We start from the raw sequence: 22,251 nt of genomic DNA, 5'->3' as shown, positions 1-22,251 counted from the left end.
CACCATCGGGTGAATAGGCACCATGTACACGGCATCTATTCACCGCGAGGGGAGTGCTTGGGGGAATCCCAGCACCCTCCTTAAGTGCAGGGCACTCCCCCAAGTGTGACAAATTGAAGGCATGTCACAAGGCCACACCCCCAGCCGGCCATGCCTCCTTTTCAGGAGCGCGCGCAGAGGCTCGCTGTCGGCACCTCCAACGCCTTGCCCTGCCCGTCTAGTGGGAACGCTAATGTGAGATTGATTTTGACTGGCTTTCAGCTTCTTTGCTAAGATAAATATTTATTCCAATATAGTTCTTATGATATTCATATAATATTTAAAATTGTTATATTAAATTAAAACCGTTTCACCTGGAATGATTTTCAAACTCAGAATTCAGTTGTTTGCGTCTGGTGTCTAACTAATGGGCGTCTATTGGAGGCACGAGAAAAAATGCGTGGAAAGTCCATAGTTTGGGTGCCCAAACAAGGGATTTTAGACGGGTTTACCCATTTTACGCGGCTAAACCAGTTGCTTTTTGCCACGATAAATACTATTGAGCGTCTGATCGGAGCAACAATTGAATTGCTTCAATAGACGCCCATTGGTTAGACCCTAGAATTCCCCCTAGTATTGGTTACGTCCGTTTTTGTTTATATGACTAGTAACATGGGCCCATCATATGCCAGGTCACTCCCTGTTCCACTATGGCTACCCTCAGCGCAACAGTTACGTCACTATTTCTTTCCTGGTCTGTACCATCTCCGTCACTGCAGTTGGAGTCTTTGTGGGGTTGGGGAGGGTGGGCGGGGGGTGCATATGATGCTGGAGGTAGGACATATCACCAGTGGTAACATATAGATACTCCAGATATTGCAGCCATTTTGAATATAAATTGTTGCTGGTGGAAGTTGTTTGTGCAGCTGATGTGAAAGCCACATGACCGCTTCCATCTGCAGCAGACTACATTCAAATTACCAATTTGTGATCCACCGAGGATTACCAATTTGTGATCCACCGAGGATTGTGTCCTTAGTTCTATATGGCTCTGTTAGCTGGCTGGCTGGGTTTATTTAACTCCAATAATTTGATGAATTTTTTTCTTTGACCAGCCCGAAACTAGTATTTTCGTGTTGGGATGGAGACTGGGGGAGAGAAATTTACTAAAGTGTGGTTTTACAAAATTGAATTTTTTCACATGGCAACAAATCAAATTAAGCTCATTTATCAATACATTCTAGAACTTGATTGCTTAATCTGCTTGTTATGGACAGCATCTACGCTTCTGTAAATCCACATTGTACTACCTTTACCCTTTAGGGGGCGATTCAATTCAGCGCAGTTTTAATAGCGGCGGGAAGGAGGTTCCGGAGCTGTTCATTTCAATGCGCTGTTAGGCCAACTAAAGGATTTCTACTTGCACCCTCCTGAGAGTCCGAGCAGAAATCCAGCTAAAGTGCCGGCCGTGAGGCTGTTTTCCGGCTTACCGCAGCACTAACAGCCTCGCGGCCGGCACTTTAGTCGCAGAATGCCAGTTCTCACATCTAAACAGGCGGCTTTAGCGCTCTAAGTGGCATTCTCCAACTTAAGTCGGAGTTAAGGTGCTAAATTCAATAGTTGTGTTTGCCAAGAAGGGTGTCTGCAGTAATCACTGCATGTGGTGCACCTACAAAGTGCTGACGTCCATGATATCTCGTTGATCTATTTGCTGTCAGTGTCCAATCACTTTTGTCTACACAGTATAGTACTTAAATGAGACCAATAATATATTCAGAACCATTTACACATAATCATACAAATTTAATCTTGTGGTGAATATTTGTATTCTTGGACTTCTGAAATATATAAAACACGTACAGCACAGTTTTTTTTCCCGTGTATACTTGTTAGTTGAAATTGGGAAGGAGAAAGCTTTCCAGGTATAAGAATACAGCCGGTTTAATAGTGTAGATTAATAGAAATCAAAAATACACAAAAAGAAACCTTTCCCTTCAGAGTTCTAGGCAGTTGTTCGCAGCCAGATACATTTCTAGAGTAGTGTGTGTTGTGTGAGACCCATTGCAAATCACCTTACATTGCAACCACTCTGAATACAATTTCATACTGTTCTGTGCGCTTTGCCGCGCCTTCAGTTTACGAATACCACACTATCAAGCAAGTTAATTGGTGGCGATTCATTTATTTGAGAGTATAAACTCCAGTCTAAAGTGATTAGGGAGCTAATTCTATTAGGTTGGCTACGCTCTCGCACCCTAATGCACAGGATTAGTCACGTTACGCTGCTCCTCTCTTGCTAAGTTCCGGGCGTGCTGCAGTTAAGGCACACCCGTCACTTTATGCGGGATCTAATTCTCTCAAACAAATGAATCTCCCCCATAGAGTCCAAGCTTGGAAAGTCAGAGCCCTGTTGCCTCTTGCTCAGAGGTTATTTTATTTACATTAGTTCATGTTTCGGGGTGGTGTGTATTTATACTGGACATACTGCCTACTCCCAACGTTAAGCACATGCCCACTACAATAAATATAGCGGATTACTGAACTAAAATAATAAAATAGGTGCATTTCAGGATTTGTTGATGCTAAGAGGCCCCTAGATCAAGGAGAATTATTCCTCTAATATTGGACCCATGTTCTTCATTAAAGACTTTCAAAAGGTTGAACGATACAAAGATTTGCCCAGAAATGAAATTACATTTTCACTTCAGAGTTTTGCAAACCCTTTGTACCTGTTGGGATGATGTTTGGCTAATAGGTAACGAAAACATGTATGATTAAAAACATCTTTGAGACAACATGACTGCAGGTGGAGACTTTGGAAGGCGTGATTGTTATGGAGAACTACGCAGGAGTTCCCTGGATCATCTGAACGAGATTTCTGAAGCAACTATGTGGAGGAAGGTGATGCTGGCATTGAGCTGCGGTGGACAGACATCAGCAGAGGGAATCTACCACAGGATCACCTTGTAAGTATTAATCTGTGCAAGGAATATCCTTTACCTCATACAATCCATGGAAGTCCTTGGTGAGAATTCAATTAGAAGCAAGGGGATGCAGCTCCCGGGATGAGTTCCCAGAGCTATATAGTTGGAAACCCACTTAAGTCGGCAGATGCAGTTTACCGTGACTAATGCCCGGTGCTTAGACACGGTAAACCACATTTTTCAACTTAAGTGCCCGGTGTGATGCTGCTATTGCACGCGGTAATACCGCAATTAGCCCAGAGGCACTAAGCGTGGAATCGGCTAGTATCAGGATAACAGTGCGGGCATTTGAATAGCTCCGGACACACATCCCAGGAGAAACATTCCCTTATTTCTAATTGAATTCCCCCCATTGATTGGTATTAATCCATTTACACTTTTAATCTTCAGGGTCATGCATTTTTATCATTCTAGTTGCATTCTATAATAAGATCTAGTACAGAGCTGGACAATTTTCTCTAGAAGTATGTAAGAAAGATGTGTGAGCTTACCAAACTTTTTACCTGTGGTTATCTTTTTAATGGGGTGCATGTTTGTATTTTCTTTAATATTCATACTAACATTGCTAGGGGGTATTCAGTATATGTTTGAACATGTGCACTCTCTCAATTATAATGATTTGCAAATCATATCAGGGAAACAGACTGCATGATGTCCATAGTGGAAAGGTGAAAAAATAGCGCAATCTCTATATTGATATAAATTATAAAACTCTCACAACATGTGATAAGTATAATAATAATACACAATGGCAGATGAGGTATAAATATAAAAATGTATATATTTAATCACATATATATTAAAACGATAGGTCTAAATAGAGGAGACCATTATAGGTATAAGTGATGAATAACATGCATATACAAAAAACTCCACTATAGTAAATGAATATGGAATGAGTGATAAGTCCAAGTGAAAAAAATGCACATGTTCAAATGAACGGATTGATAAAGCATGCATGTTATTCATCACTTATACCTATGATGGTCTCCTCTATTTAGACCTATCGTTTTAATAAATATGTGATTAAATATATACATTTTTATATTTATACCTCATCTGCCATTGTTTATTATTATTATACTTATTATCACATTTTGTGAGAGTTTTATAATTTATATCAACATAGAGATTGCGCTATTTTTTCACCTTTCCACTGCACGCACATCAGATGACCTCTGATTTTTTTAGATAGCTGCATTTTACTTATTTATACACCACTTCATTACATTTTGGATTTTGCACATTTCCAAGAGACAGCGCAGTTTCCCCCCTTTCTTTCCTTTCCATGATGTCCATAGTGCATTGATGGAGCACTTTAGATAGCTTCCATAGTCTTCCAGGGCTACGACTGACTCTCTTGACTCCCTTAAGTATGTGCAGGGCCGGATTGTATTAGATGCTGTCCTCCACCGTGAACATCCTCCTATACATTTTTTATTGTACTTTTAATAACTTTACTGTTGTCTACTGAAATTAATGTTAACAAACATCTGGGAAAGTGTTATGTCAGATGAGTATTAGTTAGTGGCATATAATATGTTTTCAATTAGAAAATCTTGCTTAACCTCTCCAAATGACCGTAAAGGTTACTACTAGAAGTTGTCTGACTGCTAAGTTAGTTTGTAGTGAACAGCTAAGGGGATGTGATTGCACACTACTAATAATCTTTTCAGACTTGCTTAATAGAGGTCAGAATACCTTTACACTAGGGATGTGCAGGCTCGGATAGGTTCGAGTTTGCACGTGGAGTTCGGATTTTCCCTCCAAAAAAACGGAACTCAGAAAGAGGCAAAACGTCATCTTACATGGACGAACATCATCATTCCTGGACTTGTCCAGGAATGATGATGTTCGTCCATGTAAGATGACGTTTTGCCTCTTTCTGAGTTCCGTTTTTTTGGAGGGAAAATCCGAACTCCACGTGCAAACTCGAACCTATCCGAGCCTGCACATCCCTACTTTACACCACAAGTTGTTAGGTTAGAAACCATTAAAGATATTTCTCCTTCATCCATTAGGGGACAGTGGAGGATACACAATGGGGTATAGATGGGTGTTGAGAGGAGACATGCCATATATGGGGGTGTAGTTGTTACTGTACTTTGTGTTGTAACATTTTCATCTTCAGAGTGCTTATGCAGCTGCTTCTTGCTCTTATAGAATATTCTTTGGAACCATAGTGGATGTATGCAGTTTATGGCGCCTTAAATGCCAATGCAATAAGCACTTCTGCATTTGGGAAGGGATGTCATCTGAGAGGCCCTTAGACATCTAACAGTGGGCAGTGCACAGCAGTGTGGGCCAGAACTGTAATGGGTTTCTCCTGCTTTGTCAGGACTATAAGATCCATGTAACTGATAGTGTCAACAGCTCTACTGGTTTCAGTTTACATGGTCTCTTTTCATGCTGCACTCAGATTTAAAGTACACACATTTGATATCTCTAACTCTGGAGAACAATCTGATTTATATATTTTTTGCTTGTTAAATTATTAGTACTGAGCTATATTTTCCTTTCCCCAAGTTATTTTGTTAATTTTATTCTAATGCTATATATATATATATATATATATATATATATATATTTTATTTTTTTTTTTCATATAGAACTAGCTTACTTTGCAGCACTTTCCTATAATTGCTAATAACCAAAGTAATCAAAGAAGAATGGTCTTTAGCAGACACAGATGAGAGGGCCCTACTTACACTATAGCATACACAGGGGTTATGTATTAGATGCCAATTTGCTCCGTGCAATCAGCACCTATTACATAACCCCAACAGAATCTGTGCAATAACCCCTTACAATTGATATTTATTACAGTAGCTGACTGTAACTGGCTTGAAGTTTAAAGCAAAGGGGGTGAATAATACTTTGCAAATCATTTTATGAACTAGTCATGCCCACTGTTAAAAACATGTGGGTTCCCCTGTAATCGGTACTTCGGCAGCCCATTGTCAGTAGCTTTAGTGATTATCTAGTTTGAAAATAGTTTTTGCACCTTCCTAGGTTCTTTTAATATATCGCCACTTTTAATATACGGAGGTCAGGTATGCATTACTGAGTATTAAATCCCAGCATGCCTCACTGGGATTTGAAATTGTGTTACAATGCTTGCTTCTGGGGTAATCCTGTATGCAGCGGTGTGCCAAGGCTGTTCCTGAACTAGCTCACTACAGACCCATAGGGAAGCCTTTTACTATAAAAGAACAAGACCAAGGCTGGGTGTTGTATTTAAGAAAATGATAATTAGGGAATGTTTTAAAATAGTTGGTCCTTAAGTAAATTAACAATTCTCTTTAAGGGGTCTATTTACTAAGCAGTGTTAGGAGACAGAGTGAAAAGTGATAAGGTGTCAGCCAATCAGCTCCTAACTGCCATCTCACAGGCTGTGTTTGAATAATGACGGGAGCTGATTGGCTGGTACCTTATCACTTTTCACTCTATCTCCTAACACTGCTTAGTAAATAGACTCCTAAAAGACATTCACAATCTCCCTTTTACCTCAGAATGTCAAACCCGACAAGGTCCTCGTTTTCCACACTTGGCATTCTGTACAATTCCTCGTAGACATTATTTCATCCCATTCAAATGAATTGGGAGACATATTAGGGGAAGCAACAACTTTTTTCAGGTACCATAAAAAATAAATGACCTAGATGAAGCCTTAAGTGAAAGTGTAATGCCACCATTTCTATTTTGCACATGTTTACTTAAATATCAGCATATTATTGATATTGGTCTAATTCACCTTTTAAAATTCCACTTTTGGATGACTTCCCTCTTTCTCACTGTCTGAGGGGGGTTTTGTCCAAAACTGGAGGAGACGCCTTTCAAGAATGGAGCTATATAAAACTTGATGTGTAAGGGGGAGTGGCTTTAGGGGAATCTCTTAGATTTGAAGAGCGAAGGAGGATATGTTCCCAATCCATGGAGTCGGAGCACACATTGGGTTTCCATTCGCCTGGAGTGCGAGGACTGGTCTGCGAGGTGATCTGTGATCCGGAACGTCATTGATCCTACGTGTGTAATCTGTCCAGCTTCAAACGCGAACATGGAACAGCCCAGCAGCTTTATTAAAATATATTCATTATTAAATTTTTTTTTTTTTTTTTTGTCAGTGTCTCACTTTTTCGTTATTAATAATAAAATGTATTTCCATGAAATTTAAAAATGTTGCCTGACTTACTGCAAAATCAGAAAATAAGACTCAAAGCAAGTGACCATTTCAAGCTGAATATTTGCATGAATTTTAACAGGTTAATTGTTAATAAAAGCAAACACTAGTCGTAATTAATTCAAGTTGACAGACGTGTACACCCCTTCCTTTAGGTAAAAACTTTCTGCTATCTCAGCCAGTTTAATCCAGCAAAAAAAGTTCTTTCTCTCATTAAATAATTTCCTGTTTTCAGCTTCTCTTTGTCAACATAGATTTTAGCTAAACAAACATCCTGGGCCTAATACTGTTTTTTTTGCTGCTTTTCTAAATCTATCTCCATTATGCTTGTTATGCTGTCCATATAAATGACATTTATTATAAAGCTCTGTCAATTTTAAAAGTTACCAAAAATCTCCCACCCAATTTTTTTTTTTCTACAGAACATTTAGAGGTTGATCATTATTCATGATCTTAAATAATTGCATCATATAGAGAATTGGAGGCACATTTCTTTTTAATGAGTTTACTGTTTATCGTTTTGAATTTTTTTTTTTTTTTAAAGGCTAGCCTGTTGCATTTTTATTTCCATTAGTTGCCTGTCTGTGTTTTGTCTTTTTAATTTTGGTGCTTATTTTTAAATGTGACTCAAACACCTGCCGCCATTTTGAAGTAATGATTAAAAAAAAAGTTCACCACTATAGATGATAGTGGAGTTTTAAAGGTCTGATCAAATGAAACTTTAAAAATGTAAGTTTGTCTTACATTTAATAATATGAAGAGATGCTACTTAAAGTTACTAAACCCCACACTCCTGGTGAGGGTTTTACTCTTTGGGGGCGATTCAGTTGTTGGCATCGGCGGCTATCTCTGCTGGGCACCTGACGGAGCAATTAATTTGTTTTATCTGTTCGGATGCAAATTGGCACCAGCATTTTTGCTCCCCACCTCCTGAGGTGGCAATCAGAAATCTGCAAAAAGATCGTGTTTTGGGGCGCCCTACCCAGGACTATAGATGGGTTAGACGTCTTATGCGGTTGATCCTGGACTACTTGGGCGGGATAAGTGCGATAATTGAGTGTCCAAAAACAATTGAATTGCGACATTGGGCTCACATTAATTAGCACGCCTTACTGCAGGGTGATATGTCTGGTGATCAGACAACAGCTGCTAAGGGCCCACATTGTTTGAAAGAAGACTCCCCTCTTTGAAATGTGGGTGCCCCCCACATGTACAGATACAATTATGGGGGTGTTATGGTACATTCTGCTCACTTTATATGGAAAACGTATGTCTCCTGTGGCACAGTGTTATGTCTGGTGATCGCCAGACAAGGTCTACTAGGTGGCCACTTTATTTTAAAGAGGGTACTCTTTCATAAGTAAGTGCCCATTGTCTGCTGGAAGCCAGGCTGGGGGAAATTTACCTATATACCTGAACTCCTTTTGTTTCTCACATTGTTTATTAGAAGGGACTTTTTTTCCTCTCAAATAAGGATGCCCCATCTCTAGTATGGGGGATATGCAGAGTGTTTGTGTGTTGTACATTCCTGTATACTTTACCCTCCTGGTATTCAGCACCTGTGGGGAGCAGGTATTTTTTTTTTTTTTTTTAATCTATAAATGCACCACAAGGTAGCTGCTTGAAGAGGTCTTCTGAAAGTGCAGGGGTCTGTGGCAATGCTGGAAATGGCGACTGCTGCTACTGATTGGATGATGACAGTGGCTATCCATTCTAGCAGCAAATCGTGTTCCAGCTCTTACAGAATTCCTCCCCAGAATATTGCTCTGCTTCATCCCTTATCCAATTCATGTGTGTTAGGGCTATATGACACACACAGTGGGTCAAGTGTATGAGTCATGTAAGAGGTTTATAATAGTCTAAGGGATTATTTAAGTTTCATAAATCTCCACTGTGGGAATCAATACTACTTTTGTTTCTGAACAATTCTCCTTACCACAACACTTGGTCTATATATTCGCTATGATTCCCGTCCTTTGTTAAAAACCGTTCTTGCTTAGTGAGGCTAATTCTGAGCTCTGTGACTGTTTGTTCCCTTGCAATGGGACGTGGTGGAAACCAGTGTCCCCTCAACCCACCCCTGCTACAGCAGCACTGTGCATTCACATCCAGAACAATTTGTTACTGCTTCTATGTGACAGACGCTAGTAAAATCTAGCACACATCAGTAAGATTTTGAGAAGTGACTTTTACAGCTTATATAAAATATAGTGTGTTTTATTCTGGCATTTCTTCACATAACGGTAACTCTATATGACACACACTGGGTGTCATGTTTTTAGAGTTATATATTAGTCGGAGGGTTTATTTAAATTTCATAAATCTCACTTATGGGAATCCATACTACTTTTGTTTCTGAACCAATCTCCATACCACAACCTTGATCTATATATTCCCTACTATTCCCATCCTCTGGTGAAGACCGTTTTTGCCTAGTGAGGCTAATTCTGAGCTTTGCGACTGTTAATCCCTTGCAAAGGACTGACCGTGGTGAAAACAAAGGTCCCCAACCCCCCTCCCCCCCGCTCTAGCCTTTGTCACTAGCAGCACTGTGCATTCACATCCAGAACAATTTGTTACTGCATCTATGTGACACAAGCTAGTAAAATCTAGCACACTTCAGCAATGCTTGAGAAGTAAAGTAACTTTTCCAGTGTGTGTGTATATATGTATATAAGAAATGCCCCATGTAAAGGAGATATATATATATCTCCTTTACATGGGGCATTTCTTATAACCGTAACACTTTTGGACAACCCTCTATCCTGCAGGATACTGCTGTCATGACAGATTGATTCTTTTCTCCAGACTTTTTCTATTTAACCATTGTTATTCCTGAGCTCTACTCCTTGGTAAGCCACTTGGATCTGTCCCACTTTCATAGTCCACATCTTGTTACCATCAGCAACTCCAGCCCCTCGCTATGTGGACTGCCACCCACATGCCTCCATCAATATATTAAAAAGGTACAATCTGGGGAGAAAGTAAATCTGTGGAAAGTGCCGTTGGGCATCGCTGTGATGCCCAGCTGTGCACATATCTGCCATTTACGGGAGTTATGACATCACAAGGTTTCCCTTGCACCTCTGGGGTGCCAGGGATAACTTGCAATGCCAGCAGGACACAATGTCCTGTTCTGTCAATGTTGGGAATTACATTTTTCCCCGTTTTTTTTGATCTGTTATACAAATGAAGGCTTTAATAAACTAGAGATGTTTAAGAGGACTAGACTGAGACTGAGTCTTCCAACCATATGAGCTGGGGTAGGTACCTGCATCAGATAGTGGGGGTGCATGGGCACTAAAGGCAGGTTATCTAATAGCATTCAATCATTTAACACTTTTAGATAATTTCTCTTAGTATAACCTGCCCTGCACAAGTAAGAGCGTCCACCAGTCCCTTGTAGCCAGAAGCTGGATCAAAGAGTACTGGTATGGGTAACTGGGAATGTTTAGGGAAAGAATTAAAAGCACAACTTTGTTCACACCTTTTCCCGTTATAGACATTAATCTTATGTCCCTTGCATTACCACTCCTAAGTAGCCATGCATGCAGCTACCCTTTATGTCTGACTGGTCACTCATAGAGGAATTGGTATGAAATACAGATGGAGGAGATGACAGCTGTCGGTACACTGACAGTGGCATCCCGATGGTTCGAATCCCAACAAGGGAATGGTGAGTACTGTTCCCCTGTCCTATTGACCCCCAAACCCTCCTTTTTTTTTTTGTACCCTCATAAAAACCTTCCCTCCCCCACACCCTAACCCTCCGGGTAAGTGTCTAAACCTATCCCTCCCCCCTTAGTGCCTGAACCTAACCCTCCCAGACGGCTGATACTTACATTGCCCCAGCCTCCTTACGATCGGGATTCCAGTGTCTGCATCCCTAGTCACTGGCACCGGTGTTCTCTCGATGATCGGTATTCCGGCAACCCCTCATACAGCAGTCATGGCACCATTACTGTTGAGGGTGAATGGAGTTCCAGTAGTTCCCTCCCATTATCTGCAAGGTTTAATTAATTTGCTCATTCATGTTCAGGAAACCTGTTTATGGAGTTGACTGCTCATGACCCTGGGTGAATTTGGTTCGCCTTTTAAAAGTCTTTAAACAAATTCAGTCCGATCACACCTTGAGCTATTAGATGCAGCCTGTATTTCTATTACAAGATTCTTCACATTAGGCATGAGAAAAAAAAAATGCAGCTCTTCTGATGAATTGGTAACTTTCTCAAAATAAACGTCATTATGACCTGCACATATACTCTCTGTATTTCCCCTTTCTCAAAGCATGTCCGGTTGTGATCTCTGTAGAAACATTTGGGCCCCAGGACATGCCTTCCTCGGGAGAATGGACTGTGCTTCTATCCATAGCCAGTTCCCGCTGATTTCCTAATTGGTAATTTATTTAAATAGTTAAGACTTGACCAGATCACTGACTTTGTGCTTCCAGGCTTTGCACAGTTTACCTGTTTTCATGATTCCATGTACTTTGACCTGGTTTGGGATTTTGATCGGACGTCCACCCCTGAATGTGTATTTTGCTGTTTGACCATGGACTTTGCATAGTCTGGTGCAGTTACATAGAAACATAGAATTTGACAGCAGATAAGAACCACTTGGCCCATCTAGTCTGCCCCTTTTCATGTATCCTTTAGGCAACTTCAACCCTATTTGCTCCTTGCGTCTCTCTTAAGGATATTCTTATGCTTATCCCAAGCATGTTTAAATTGTTCCACCGGTTTAGCTTAAACCACCCCTGATGGGAGGCTGTTCCGCTTATCCACTACTTTCTGTGAGGTAAATTCTCCTCAAATTTCCTCTGAGCCTACCTCCCTCCAGTTTCAGTGCATATCCTCGTGTTCTTATGCATCTCTTCCTTGGAAGAATGCTTAACCCTTCATGTATTTGAAAGTTTCTATCATGTCCCCCCTTTCCCTTCTCTGCTCCAAACTATACATATTAAGATCTTTTAGTCTTTCTGGGTAAGTTTTGTGCTGTAGACCTTGCACCATTTTAGTTGCCTTTCTTTGTACAGTCTCTAATGTATTAACCACTTAACTGACGAATTCTCTCTCCAAAAACCGCTCCGAATTTTTTTTTATTTTTTTATGATTGAATTAGGTCAGGAACAGCTTTTTAAAACTTATCCCACACGATTTTCTAAAAAAAAAAAAAAAAAGGACAGCGCTACCTACCCTGCCCTGTCGGCTGCTGCTAACTGCCGGAGGAGGGAGAGAAGGACAGCGCTGTCTTCTCTACCCTGTCCTCTCGGCAGCCGCCGTGGGGGGGCGGGTTCGCCGGCGCTGGGCTGGTCGATCACTGCAGTGATCGGCCCACGGGGAGGGGCAAAGTGTGCAGAGGGACCAGGAGGTCCCTCTGTGATTGGCGGCTACTAGAAAATGATTTTCCAGCAACCGCCTATAGAACTTTTCTGACTGGTCGTATCAGATACGACCATGTCAGGGAAAGCCCAGTCTGGTATGGTCGTATCTGATACGACCATGCCAGGCAAGTGGTTAATATCCCTCTGGAGATGTGGCCTCCAGAACTGAACACAGTATTCTAGATGAGGCCGTACCAAGGACCTATACAGTGGCATTATTACTTTTATTCCTGCTACTGATTCCTTTCCCTATGCAACCAAGCATCTGACTTGCCTTCCTCAATGCTTTGGTGCATTGCTTGCCTGCCTGCCTTTTAAGTCATTTGAAATGGTGACTCCTAAATCCCTTTCCTCCTCTGTATTTTCCATTATAGTGTCCTCGATACTATATTTAGCCTTTAGGTTATTGTGATTTAGCATTTTTTGGCATGAAACTGTAGTTGCCATGTTCTTGCCCATTCCTCTAGTCTACCCAGATCCTCTTTTGTTTTACCCCTCCTGGTGTGTCTACCCTGTTGCATACTTTTGTATCATCTACAAAAAGGCATACTTTCCTTTTAATATTTGCAATATCACCAACATAGATATTAAAATGCACTGGCCCAAGTACAGATTCCTGGGGTAGTCCACTGGTAACCTTTCCCTCCCGTGACTACACACCATTTACTACAACTCTGTTTCCTATCCTGCAACCAAGATCTTACCCATTCAACAGTCAACCAAACTCTCTGCATACTGTGATCAATTCACCGGACTTCAATTCCAGTTTTCGTGGGTCTGCAGCTGATTTATAGTATCTGGTTTCCTGCTCCTGGGTTTGTGTCACATTCTGATCAGCTGTTGCTTTGTTCTAAGGACCTCTGCCATGTCCTTCTCACTTACCTGGTATGTGTTTATTCATCAATAAAAAGCTATATTGCACATTTCCTCTTCCTGAGGTCATGACAAAATGATAGCGCCCTTGATGCATGTCTTCCCCACAATTTTTTTTTTTTTTTTATATATATATGTGGATTTCGTTTTGTTTTTTTCCTTCAAATTGTTCCTTGAGTTTAGGATGGATGCTTTTCATTTTTCCAAGGTTGGATTTTAGGCTAGTATGTGCAACCTGCCATGAGTCTCTCTATTATATGAACCTATTTAATTTCCTACTACAAAATGATCATACATAATAATTTATAAGGGGTATGAGAAAAAATTATGGAAATTGAAGGGTTACAAGCACTTAAAGGCTAAGAACCACTGGGCTAAGGAAACTGAATATGAGGTGCACACAAACATTATACTGAACTGTTAGACAACGTGAGTTATCTGATTGGTTGATGTAGTATGCAGCATGTTTTGTTATAACCACCCATTTACTGCTGGTGGCAATTATCGCCTAAAGCGTTTAAAAGAAATATTACTTCTGAATTAGATGGCAATCCCATTTCTACTATACTGGTCGATAATATTTTACAACAACAAGCATTTTGTATTTCTGAGGATTTGATTACACAGGTACTGATCCCAGTCAGTATATTTGTGTAAAATGGTTTGGCGATTCCTATTATATCTTGCTATAGATTGTAAGCGTGCGAGCAGGGACCCTTTGCCTGTTTAATGCTACAGTCATTATTGTATCTATTATGGTGGTTTTTTTCCTAATTGTAATATGCAGTGTAAAATTGCTGATACTATACAAATGTTAATGTATTTGTCTTCATAAAAAAATATATTCTATTTCTGACTAGTTCATACATAGCTTTAAATCTGGCTTGGGCAGCCTGTGATTTTCCAGCGTTCCTTGAACTAAAAGTCCCATCATGGACATTTAGGCGGTAATTTAACACGAGCTAATTGATCAGGCTGCACTTAATGGGGAAGAGATCCCCAATAAATAGGCTGTTAACTGGTGAAAAGACCCCGTTAACGCATAGGATCTGTGAAAAGTTCACAGACCTATGTGTTGACGCCCAGTAACACATTAAATTAATGGGTCTAATTGAATTCCCCCCTTCGTCCTGTATCAATTGAGAGCCACAGGCTGCATAACCTTACCTTACTGCACAACTCGTTACACAGATCATACCTTTATCAATGGATGCACCTCCAGACCTACAATCTGTTGTATATAGACATGCTGTATTCACATCTGTCACTCACCTTGGTTCTCTTCTGTTGCAGGCTCTGAAAATGTTGCTAGGATTCCCCTAGTCAGCTGGCTGTCTATGGTAAGTTTATTGTGTGGCTGTTGTGAGGTCAACAGTCACAGTACCAAAGAACACATTGCATACAAAGATAACAAAATAGGTATTTGATTCACTTGGATAGTAATTCAGAGAAAATTATCACAATAAATAAAATTAAGAAATTCTTCATAGTATCTGTATTAATAAAATAAAATTCCATACACGGCATTTGAATAACTGCTAGCACCATAGCACAATTTTGATTAATCAGATCCAAATGACCGAAATAATCAAAATTTCTTGCCAAGCAGTGTCAGAGTCACTGTTGCTAGTCTATTTTATAGTGTCAATACTCATTATAGGGCAGGGCTCGACAAATTTTTGTAAAAACTTGGAGCCAGCTTAAAAGTTTAGGAGCAGACCATCGTCCATGACCAAAAAATATGAAAAGTTATAGCACAGGGGGAAGGGAGGGGGACTGTACTGTATGTGCACAGGGGGCAGGGAGGGGGGACTGTATATGCATAGGGGGACAGGTTGGGGGTGGGACTGTAAATGCACAGTGGGACAGGTTGGGGGGGGGACTGTATATGCACAAGGGGACAGGTGGGACTGTATGTACAGGGAGCAGGAAGGGAGGACTATATGCACAGAAGGGCAGGGAGGGGGGGACTGTATATGCACAGGGGGACAGGTAGGAGGGACTGTATTTGTGCAGGGAGGGAGGTTTGTATATGCACAGAAGGGCAGGGAGGGAGGGTCTGTATATGCACAGGAGGGCAGGAAGGGAGGACTGTATATGCACAGGGGAGAAGGGAGGGAGGTCTGTATATACACAGGGGACAGGAAGGGAGGACTGTACGTACACAGGGGGACAGTAAAGAGGCACAGTGCATGTACAGTAGGTGATAGACCCGAGAAATATAGGTCACCTTTTTCCTCCTCCTGTGGCTGCTCCCAGTCACTCTCCCGCGGCTCCGCTCCATCCTCCGGCTCCTTGTAGTCCTAGCCGAAGTCTATGCACTGCGGCCTCTGTTGTTCTAATGGTCTGCTGTGTCTCCCCTGCCGGCAGACGGCAGGGTCCATTAGCTGCAGGGGTACTAGGCTCAACTGGTCTGGCAGGCATCGAACACCATGTGGGCGGCAGCAGCAACTCGGCAAGTGACGTCACAATGAGGGGGTGGAGCTGATCCTATTTCTCTGCCAGGCAGGCTCCATTGTGACTGTAATGACTGACAGTGCCGTTGATCGAGGCCCCGAGATGCCGCCTCCTTCTTAATGCCTGCAGTGACTGACCGGCCAGCATACTATGAGTCACTCAGACTCATTATTAATACTGCTAATGTCACCGGCTGCAGGCCATTTTACTGCCGCAGGCAGTGCTGAAAACTTGTAAGCACTTCGAGCACTGTTCCACAGTCATTCTCCACCTCCACACAGATAGTGATGCACCTCCCTGCAGGAAGAGAGGAGCCACCGTGATTAATTGTGGGGGGCATCTTTTCCTCATTGTGACAGGCCTGCAGAATCCTGCCCCCTCCAGTAACCACCAATAGGAGTGCTTTGTAACTTTTTTTTTTTTTTCTTTAATTCGCTTTATTTTTCACAATACCTGGCTTTTGTAAAATCTGGTCGCCAGGAGTAAAATATTAGTCGCCATGGCGACCTGGCCCCAGGGATTTGTCGAGCCCTGTTATAGGGTACATAAAGACAGTAAAGTAAGTTTGCGTGAGTGTCTGGGAAGCCACATGTTCCTCCGATGTTACACAATACCATTTTTACCAATTCTCCACTGGGCATATGGTCCTAATGACATCTGTGGATAGTGTTTAATTCCTCTTTAGCTGAGTAATAGACATTGCAGCTCTGAAGATTCAGTTAATGGACGACAAAAAAAAAAAATAGAAGGTTTCCATTGCAGGCAGTGGACTGCCAAACTGGACGAAAGTGATATGATCAGATCAGTCATCCTTCACCATGTTATGAAGTGTAAGTAGTGTCAGTTGAAATAACCTGAATGCTTGTTTCTGATTAATGAAGGGTTCTGGTGTTTCCATTGTGTGGGGTATGGTGTGGGTGCCCTCATTCTTTTAGAAGGTGAGATCACTTACTGGTGCTGAGATTCTTTTCTGACTCCAATTTTGCAGCTGTTTTTCTCCTGAAGGCAGAGATATTCCAAGAGGACAAGGGATGTAGTTATCGGGATGCCGGCGCCGGAATCCCGACTGTAAGCAGTAGGGTTAGGCACTAGGGTTGGAGGGTTAGGTGTAGGGTTAGGATACTTACCGACAGGTGTCTGTATCCTAACCCTGCCGGGATGCTGGTGTTGGGATTCTGACTACTTGGGATCTCGAGTGACGGCATCCCGTACCCAACCCGAGGACAATTCCCCCATATTCGGATAATGCCTGGTCACTAATTGGTCTGATGAGAAGAACACTGATGCTATCCAGGTGTTATAGCCTTCTGGGTCAGCAGATCTTGGTAGATTCCATGCCCAACACCATATTAAGTGACTTTACATTGGTGTTTACAATTTAGTTGTCCACCTTTCTTAAGGCACATATCCACTAACTACACGATTAAAATGAACGATAACGACATCGTAATTGTTCATTAATCGTGCAGTAATTATGTCGGCAACGACCAGCTATGTGCGCTTCGGCTGATCATTGACGGCATCTGTCATCCTGAACATGCAGGCCAACCTGACAAGATCGTCAGGTTGTGCATGTTCGGGGATGAGGGAGGTTGCCTGCACTGAGTGACTTATCGTTCAGTGTGGGCACATTATCCACTGCAAAGAATGATGAACGATTACGATGTTGTAATCGTACAGTCGTTCTACACTCGTGTAGTGGATATGCACCTGTAAACTTTTTTTATTTTTTTGGTTTTGAACATTTGTAATAAGGTGAATTCTACTTAATATTATATAACTTTATTTAATCTATTCCCACTCCTCACTTTGGGCCTGATTTGGAGTTGGATGTATATTGAATTAATTAACACTCAAAAAAGTCACATGGAAAAATAGCATGCTGTATATGCCCGGTTTACATAAGGCACATCACATACGCTTACACACATGGTTTTAACAAACACTAAACATTTTTATGTATTCTACTGCTCTATATTGTAGGTATATAGTGGCAAAAAAAAATGAAAATCATCCATTAACAAAAATGCGCCTACAAAGAGTTTCTTTAAAACAAAAAAAAACCTTTGTGTAACTATTGCAAGGCAAGCACCACCAGTGCAGCTATTACACACGTTGTTCTTTTAGGTATTTATTATTATCATTTATTTATATGGCGCCACAAGTGTTTTGCAGCGTCTTACATAGTGCATAAATAAGTAACCAGCGACTTGCAATACAAAACAGGACACGGGCATTAATAATAAACATGGCTATATTCGTTACCTTTACACCCACATAAGCAGCCAAGTGTTAGTTGCCCTAGTTGGGAGTAAGAAATACAATAGGGAGAAGCACAAGAGGTAGAGGGCCCTGCTCAAAAGAGCTTACATTCTACAAGGGACAGGCAGACAAATAGGAGTGACACAGAAAACTTGAAAATTAGCCTCTGGCGCTGAATGGAGCCGATAAGCAATTATCTCGCTGCAGCTGTTCAATATGGTAGCAAACCAAAAAGGAGAAAGCAAATGAACTAAATCAATAAACAGCGCTGATGAGATACAAAATATTCTGGAGAAATGCCCAGATATACAAAGTAAATCACATTTATTATCCGAATCATTAAATTCTGACACAATACAACACTGAAATAAATACAAGAAATACAATGAAAATATAAATGAAAATAAAACAGATAGTGTCATATATATATATATATATATATATATATATATATATATAAAAAAACATGGACCTAGCATACTCTGAGTTTAACACCAATGTGATGGCTATCAAGGTTTAAAGCTCACAGCAACTTTGCTTTTAAATGTGAAACAGTTACCAAGCACACCTGTTGCAAAGCACCTAGGAAAACAGCTGACAAGTTAGATAACTAGTCAACAGGGGGTGCATGAGAAAATGTGGTCACAAAAATTATTAATTATAAAAATGAATCATAATAAACAGCACTAATCCACGGCACTCACCATTCCTAGTTTTGGGGTGCAACATGGTATGTGACCACATTGTTTACATAGAAATCACAGGGGCTCTGCACTCACCATAATAACTAATAATAATAAACAGTGGAGTTTTGATTCATGAATTGATCAATGCATTTAAGCTTGCTCAGAATTATAACATGGACATAGCCATCACATTAGTGTTAAACTCAGGGTATTAATCATTTGTGTGATCACATTTTCTCATGCACCCCTGTTAACTAGTTATCTAACTTGTGTCAGCTGTTTTTCTAGGTGCTTTGCAACAGGTGTGCTTGGTAACTGTCTCACATTTAAAAGCAAAGTTGCTGTGAGCTTTAAACCTTGATAGCATACCCTGAGTTTAACACTAATGTGATGGCTATGTCCATGTTATAATTCTGAGCAATAGAGTAGGGACTTGCAGTGAAGTGGGGTCCCGGGACGATGGGCTGCAAGCTTAAATGCATTGATCAGTTCATGAACCAAAACCCCACTGTTTTATTATTATTAGTTATTATGGTGAGTGCAGAGCCCCTGTGAGAGATATATATATATATATATATATATATATATATATATATGCTGCAATCAATAATGTTGTCCGTTGATGAGCCGACACCCACAAGAAAAAAAAAATCACATACTGTCAATCAAGGCAGCGCTGGAAAATTTAGAAGTATGGTAAAACCGTAATTGTTCTGTGTAAAGAACTACAAAGTCAGCCAGCAGAGATACTTTGTTGTTTAAAATAAGATACAATAGTCCAACAAGTATTTGTATGAACAGTGGTTTGTAGTACTTTCAAATTAAGACTGCTAAAAAGCAGTAACCTGTTGGTAATATTGGACTTTAGATATATACCACTTGTGGATTGTTTAAGGACTTGTACAAAATGCCTGGTTCTCTCACCCTTCGTTGGCCTGATAGGGATAGCCTCGAGATGTTAAATTGCTGAAATAGCGTGATTCATAAACCTCGATCCCCGTTATCAACCCCCTGTGCAGAGAGCATACAGCAGATGGACACCGGGTGAAGTGGTTCGGCGTCCGCACCGGAATGTACCTCCGTCCTTGCCTCTCTGTAAGGAGAGAGTGTGCGGCAGATATTACCAGGTGGTATGATTCTGCACCGGAAACTACTGCACAGTCCCCAATCCCATCCGTCTTTGGTGGGAATATGCAACAATAGAGAACCCAGCTGGAGGCTCGGTGTCGGCCCCGGAGTGCACATGGCAAACTGCTTAATCCGGCTCCTTTCCACTATAAGGGAGACACGTAACCAAGGCTATGAAAAGTAGCAGCTGGTGGCGGCTAGTAATAAACAGCTTTTGACAGCGGGATAGGCACTCAAGTTGGGCTGTGGATGTCAGCAATAAAATGCAGCAGTCTTGTTCTGAATGCTAACGCGTTTCTTCCCAATAGGGATTTCTTCAGAGGGGTGTGTCAGAATTTAATGATTCAGATGATAAATGTGGTTTATTTTTGTATATATGGGCATTTCTCCACAATATTTTTTTATCTCATCAGGAGTGATAGAGATGGGGTAGGCGGGGAGGAAGGAAGATATAGCAGCAAGTTAGGATTAGAGCTGGAAGGCTTTAATGAAGTAGTGGGTCCTAAGATCTCGTTTGAATGATTTAGAGAGGTGCAGTGTCTGATGGGAGAGGGAGGGAGTTCCAAAGGTGGGGAGCAGCATGGGCAAAATCTTTGATGCGGGAGAAAGTAATCAATTGGCATGAAATGTATTGCTGGTTTACAATATGTCTCTGTCATTGATTGGGCAAATCACTTAAATATTGTGCATAATTGAAATCCCTTCCTTTTTTACACATGGCTTTTACTACAGTATAATGGTCAAAAGTTTTAGAACACCTCCACTTTTCATTGAAATGTATGCTATATTAGTGTTCACTCTAGGTCCGGCACCGGGCAGGGCGCCGGACCTAGAGAAAGGGCACCGCTGTGTGTGCCAAAGGCGCGCGCCCAAGGAAAAGGGTGGGTGTCTTTTGACACGTCCCCTTTTCGTCACTCTTGGGGGCATGCCCGGCACTTACAGATATGTCGGGCAGCCCCTAAGCTCTGCGGTCAATGTGATGCGCCCGGCATCCATTCACCGGCGGTGACCGCTACACTGCCGTTTTCCCCACCTGCGGGATACTGCGGCCCACAGGAGGGGACAAAACCCGCAGGCTGTTTCAGCAGGGCGCCGTGCTGGAGGGCAGGACGCCGCACCCTGCTGAAACAGCCTAGTGGGAACGCGAAGTATAATGCAAATCTACTCTAAAATTAAAGCATAATGTTTTTGATGCTTCCTCCTCCATCTTTGGCATTTAGCGTCAAGGGTTTACTTTACAAGCTGCTGCTTCCCAACATATATAAGCTTGAAATTTAAAAGGGCATGATGGGGTGTTTTGCAATGTAAAGCATTGTTTTTTTTTTTTTTTTTGTGTTTAAAGGAATCTCCTCGACTGTGTACAAAAACCTGACATGATCAACTAAACATTTAAAATTTTTGATTCATTAGTCAATAAGGTCATCTTCCTGTCTTCAGTAGTCCACTGGTAGTGCTTCGCTGCCAAGACAATCCTTTCAATGCTTCAGAACAGTTGCAAGATCATAACCCAATACTTGTTCCCTGAAAAATGCTTTTGTTTTTTATTATTGTTTATATTTTTTTTAACTATAACTCCAACTTAATTATTTTTCAGTTTTTGCTAACCTTAACTTTTTTCTTTTTAACCTTGAACAGTTTACCACTTACCTTTTGTACCATTTCAGGTTGTTCACTGGACTTGAATTGCCGATATTTCAATAACTGGTAAAATGGAGGTGTTCTATAACTTTTCATCGGTAGTGTTGGTTTTTATAAAACTTTAACAAAAACAAAGTCTCTCTGATATAGCAAGTACAGTTTTAAATTTTGCTAAAGCGCGCGCACAAAATAATATATACATGCTGAATGAAAAGCACCTATGTGCTTTAGAGATGACTGCAGTTAGCCAATCAAAAGCACCAGTGTATTTGCACCAGCTCTCAGGCACTAGCAATTAGTATGACTTTTATATGGTCATATGTGTGTGTCTGTGCTGGTCTGCAATTGTTCACATATACCTGAACACACCCTTATGTCCATGGCAAACGTCAGGAGGGGATGCGGTCAATATCCCGATCACGGGGATTCCGGCAGTCAGAATGCCAGTGCTGGAATCCCGACACCTGTTAGAATCCCAACGCTGGCATTCCAACCGCCGGTATCCCGAAGGGAAGTAGTGGGATTGGGGGTGGGTTAGTGTTAGGGGATAGGGTTAGGCACTAAGGGGGAAGGTTTAGGGCCTGGGGAGATTATGTTTAGGCACTGGGGGAGGGGGGGGGGTTAGGATACAGACCGATTGGTGTCAGTATCCTAACCCTGTTGGAATGCCGGCGTTGGGAT

At 41.3% G+C, this 22,251-nt stretch overlaps 1 protein-coding gene across 1 annotated transcript in view; it reads left to right on the top strand.

Annotated features, from left to right (window-relative positions):
• Positions 1 to 15,151, top strand: part of LOC148524906 (RNA-binding protein 12B-A-like) — a 29,107-nt gene extending 13,956 nt beyond the window's left edge. The window contains exon 3 of the mRNA XM_088471373.1: positions 14,693 to 15,151. The gene's annotated coding sequence lies outside the window, so the exon portion shown is untranslated. The remainder of the gene's footprint in view (positions 1 to 14,692) is intronic.
• The last annotated feature ends 7,100 nt before the right edge of the window (positions 15,152 to 22,251 follow it).

This window comes from Taudactylus pleione, unplaced genomic scaffold (assembly GCF_031769625.1).
Source record: "Taudactylus pleione unplaced genomic scaffold, aTauple2 ptg000114l, whole genome shotgun sequence".
NCBI lineage: Eukaryota > Metazoa > Chordata > Amphibia > Anura > Myobatrachidae > Taudactylus > Taudactylus pleione.
Note: the sequence above shows the minus strand (reverse complement) of the source record. Positions and strands in the feature narration are given on the sequence as shown.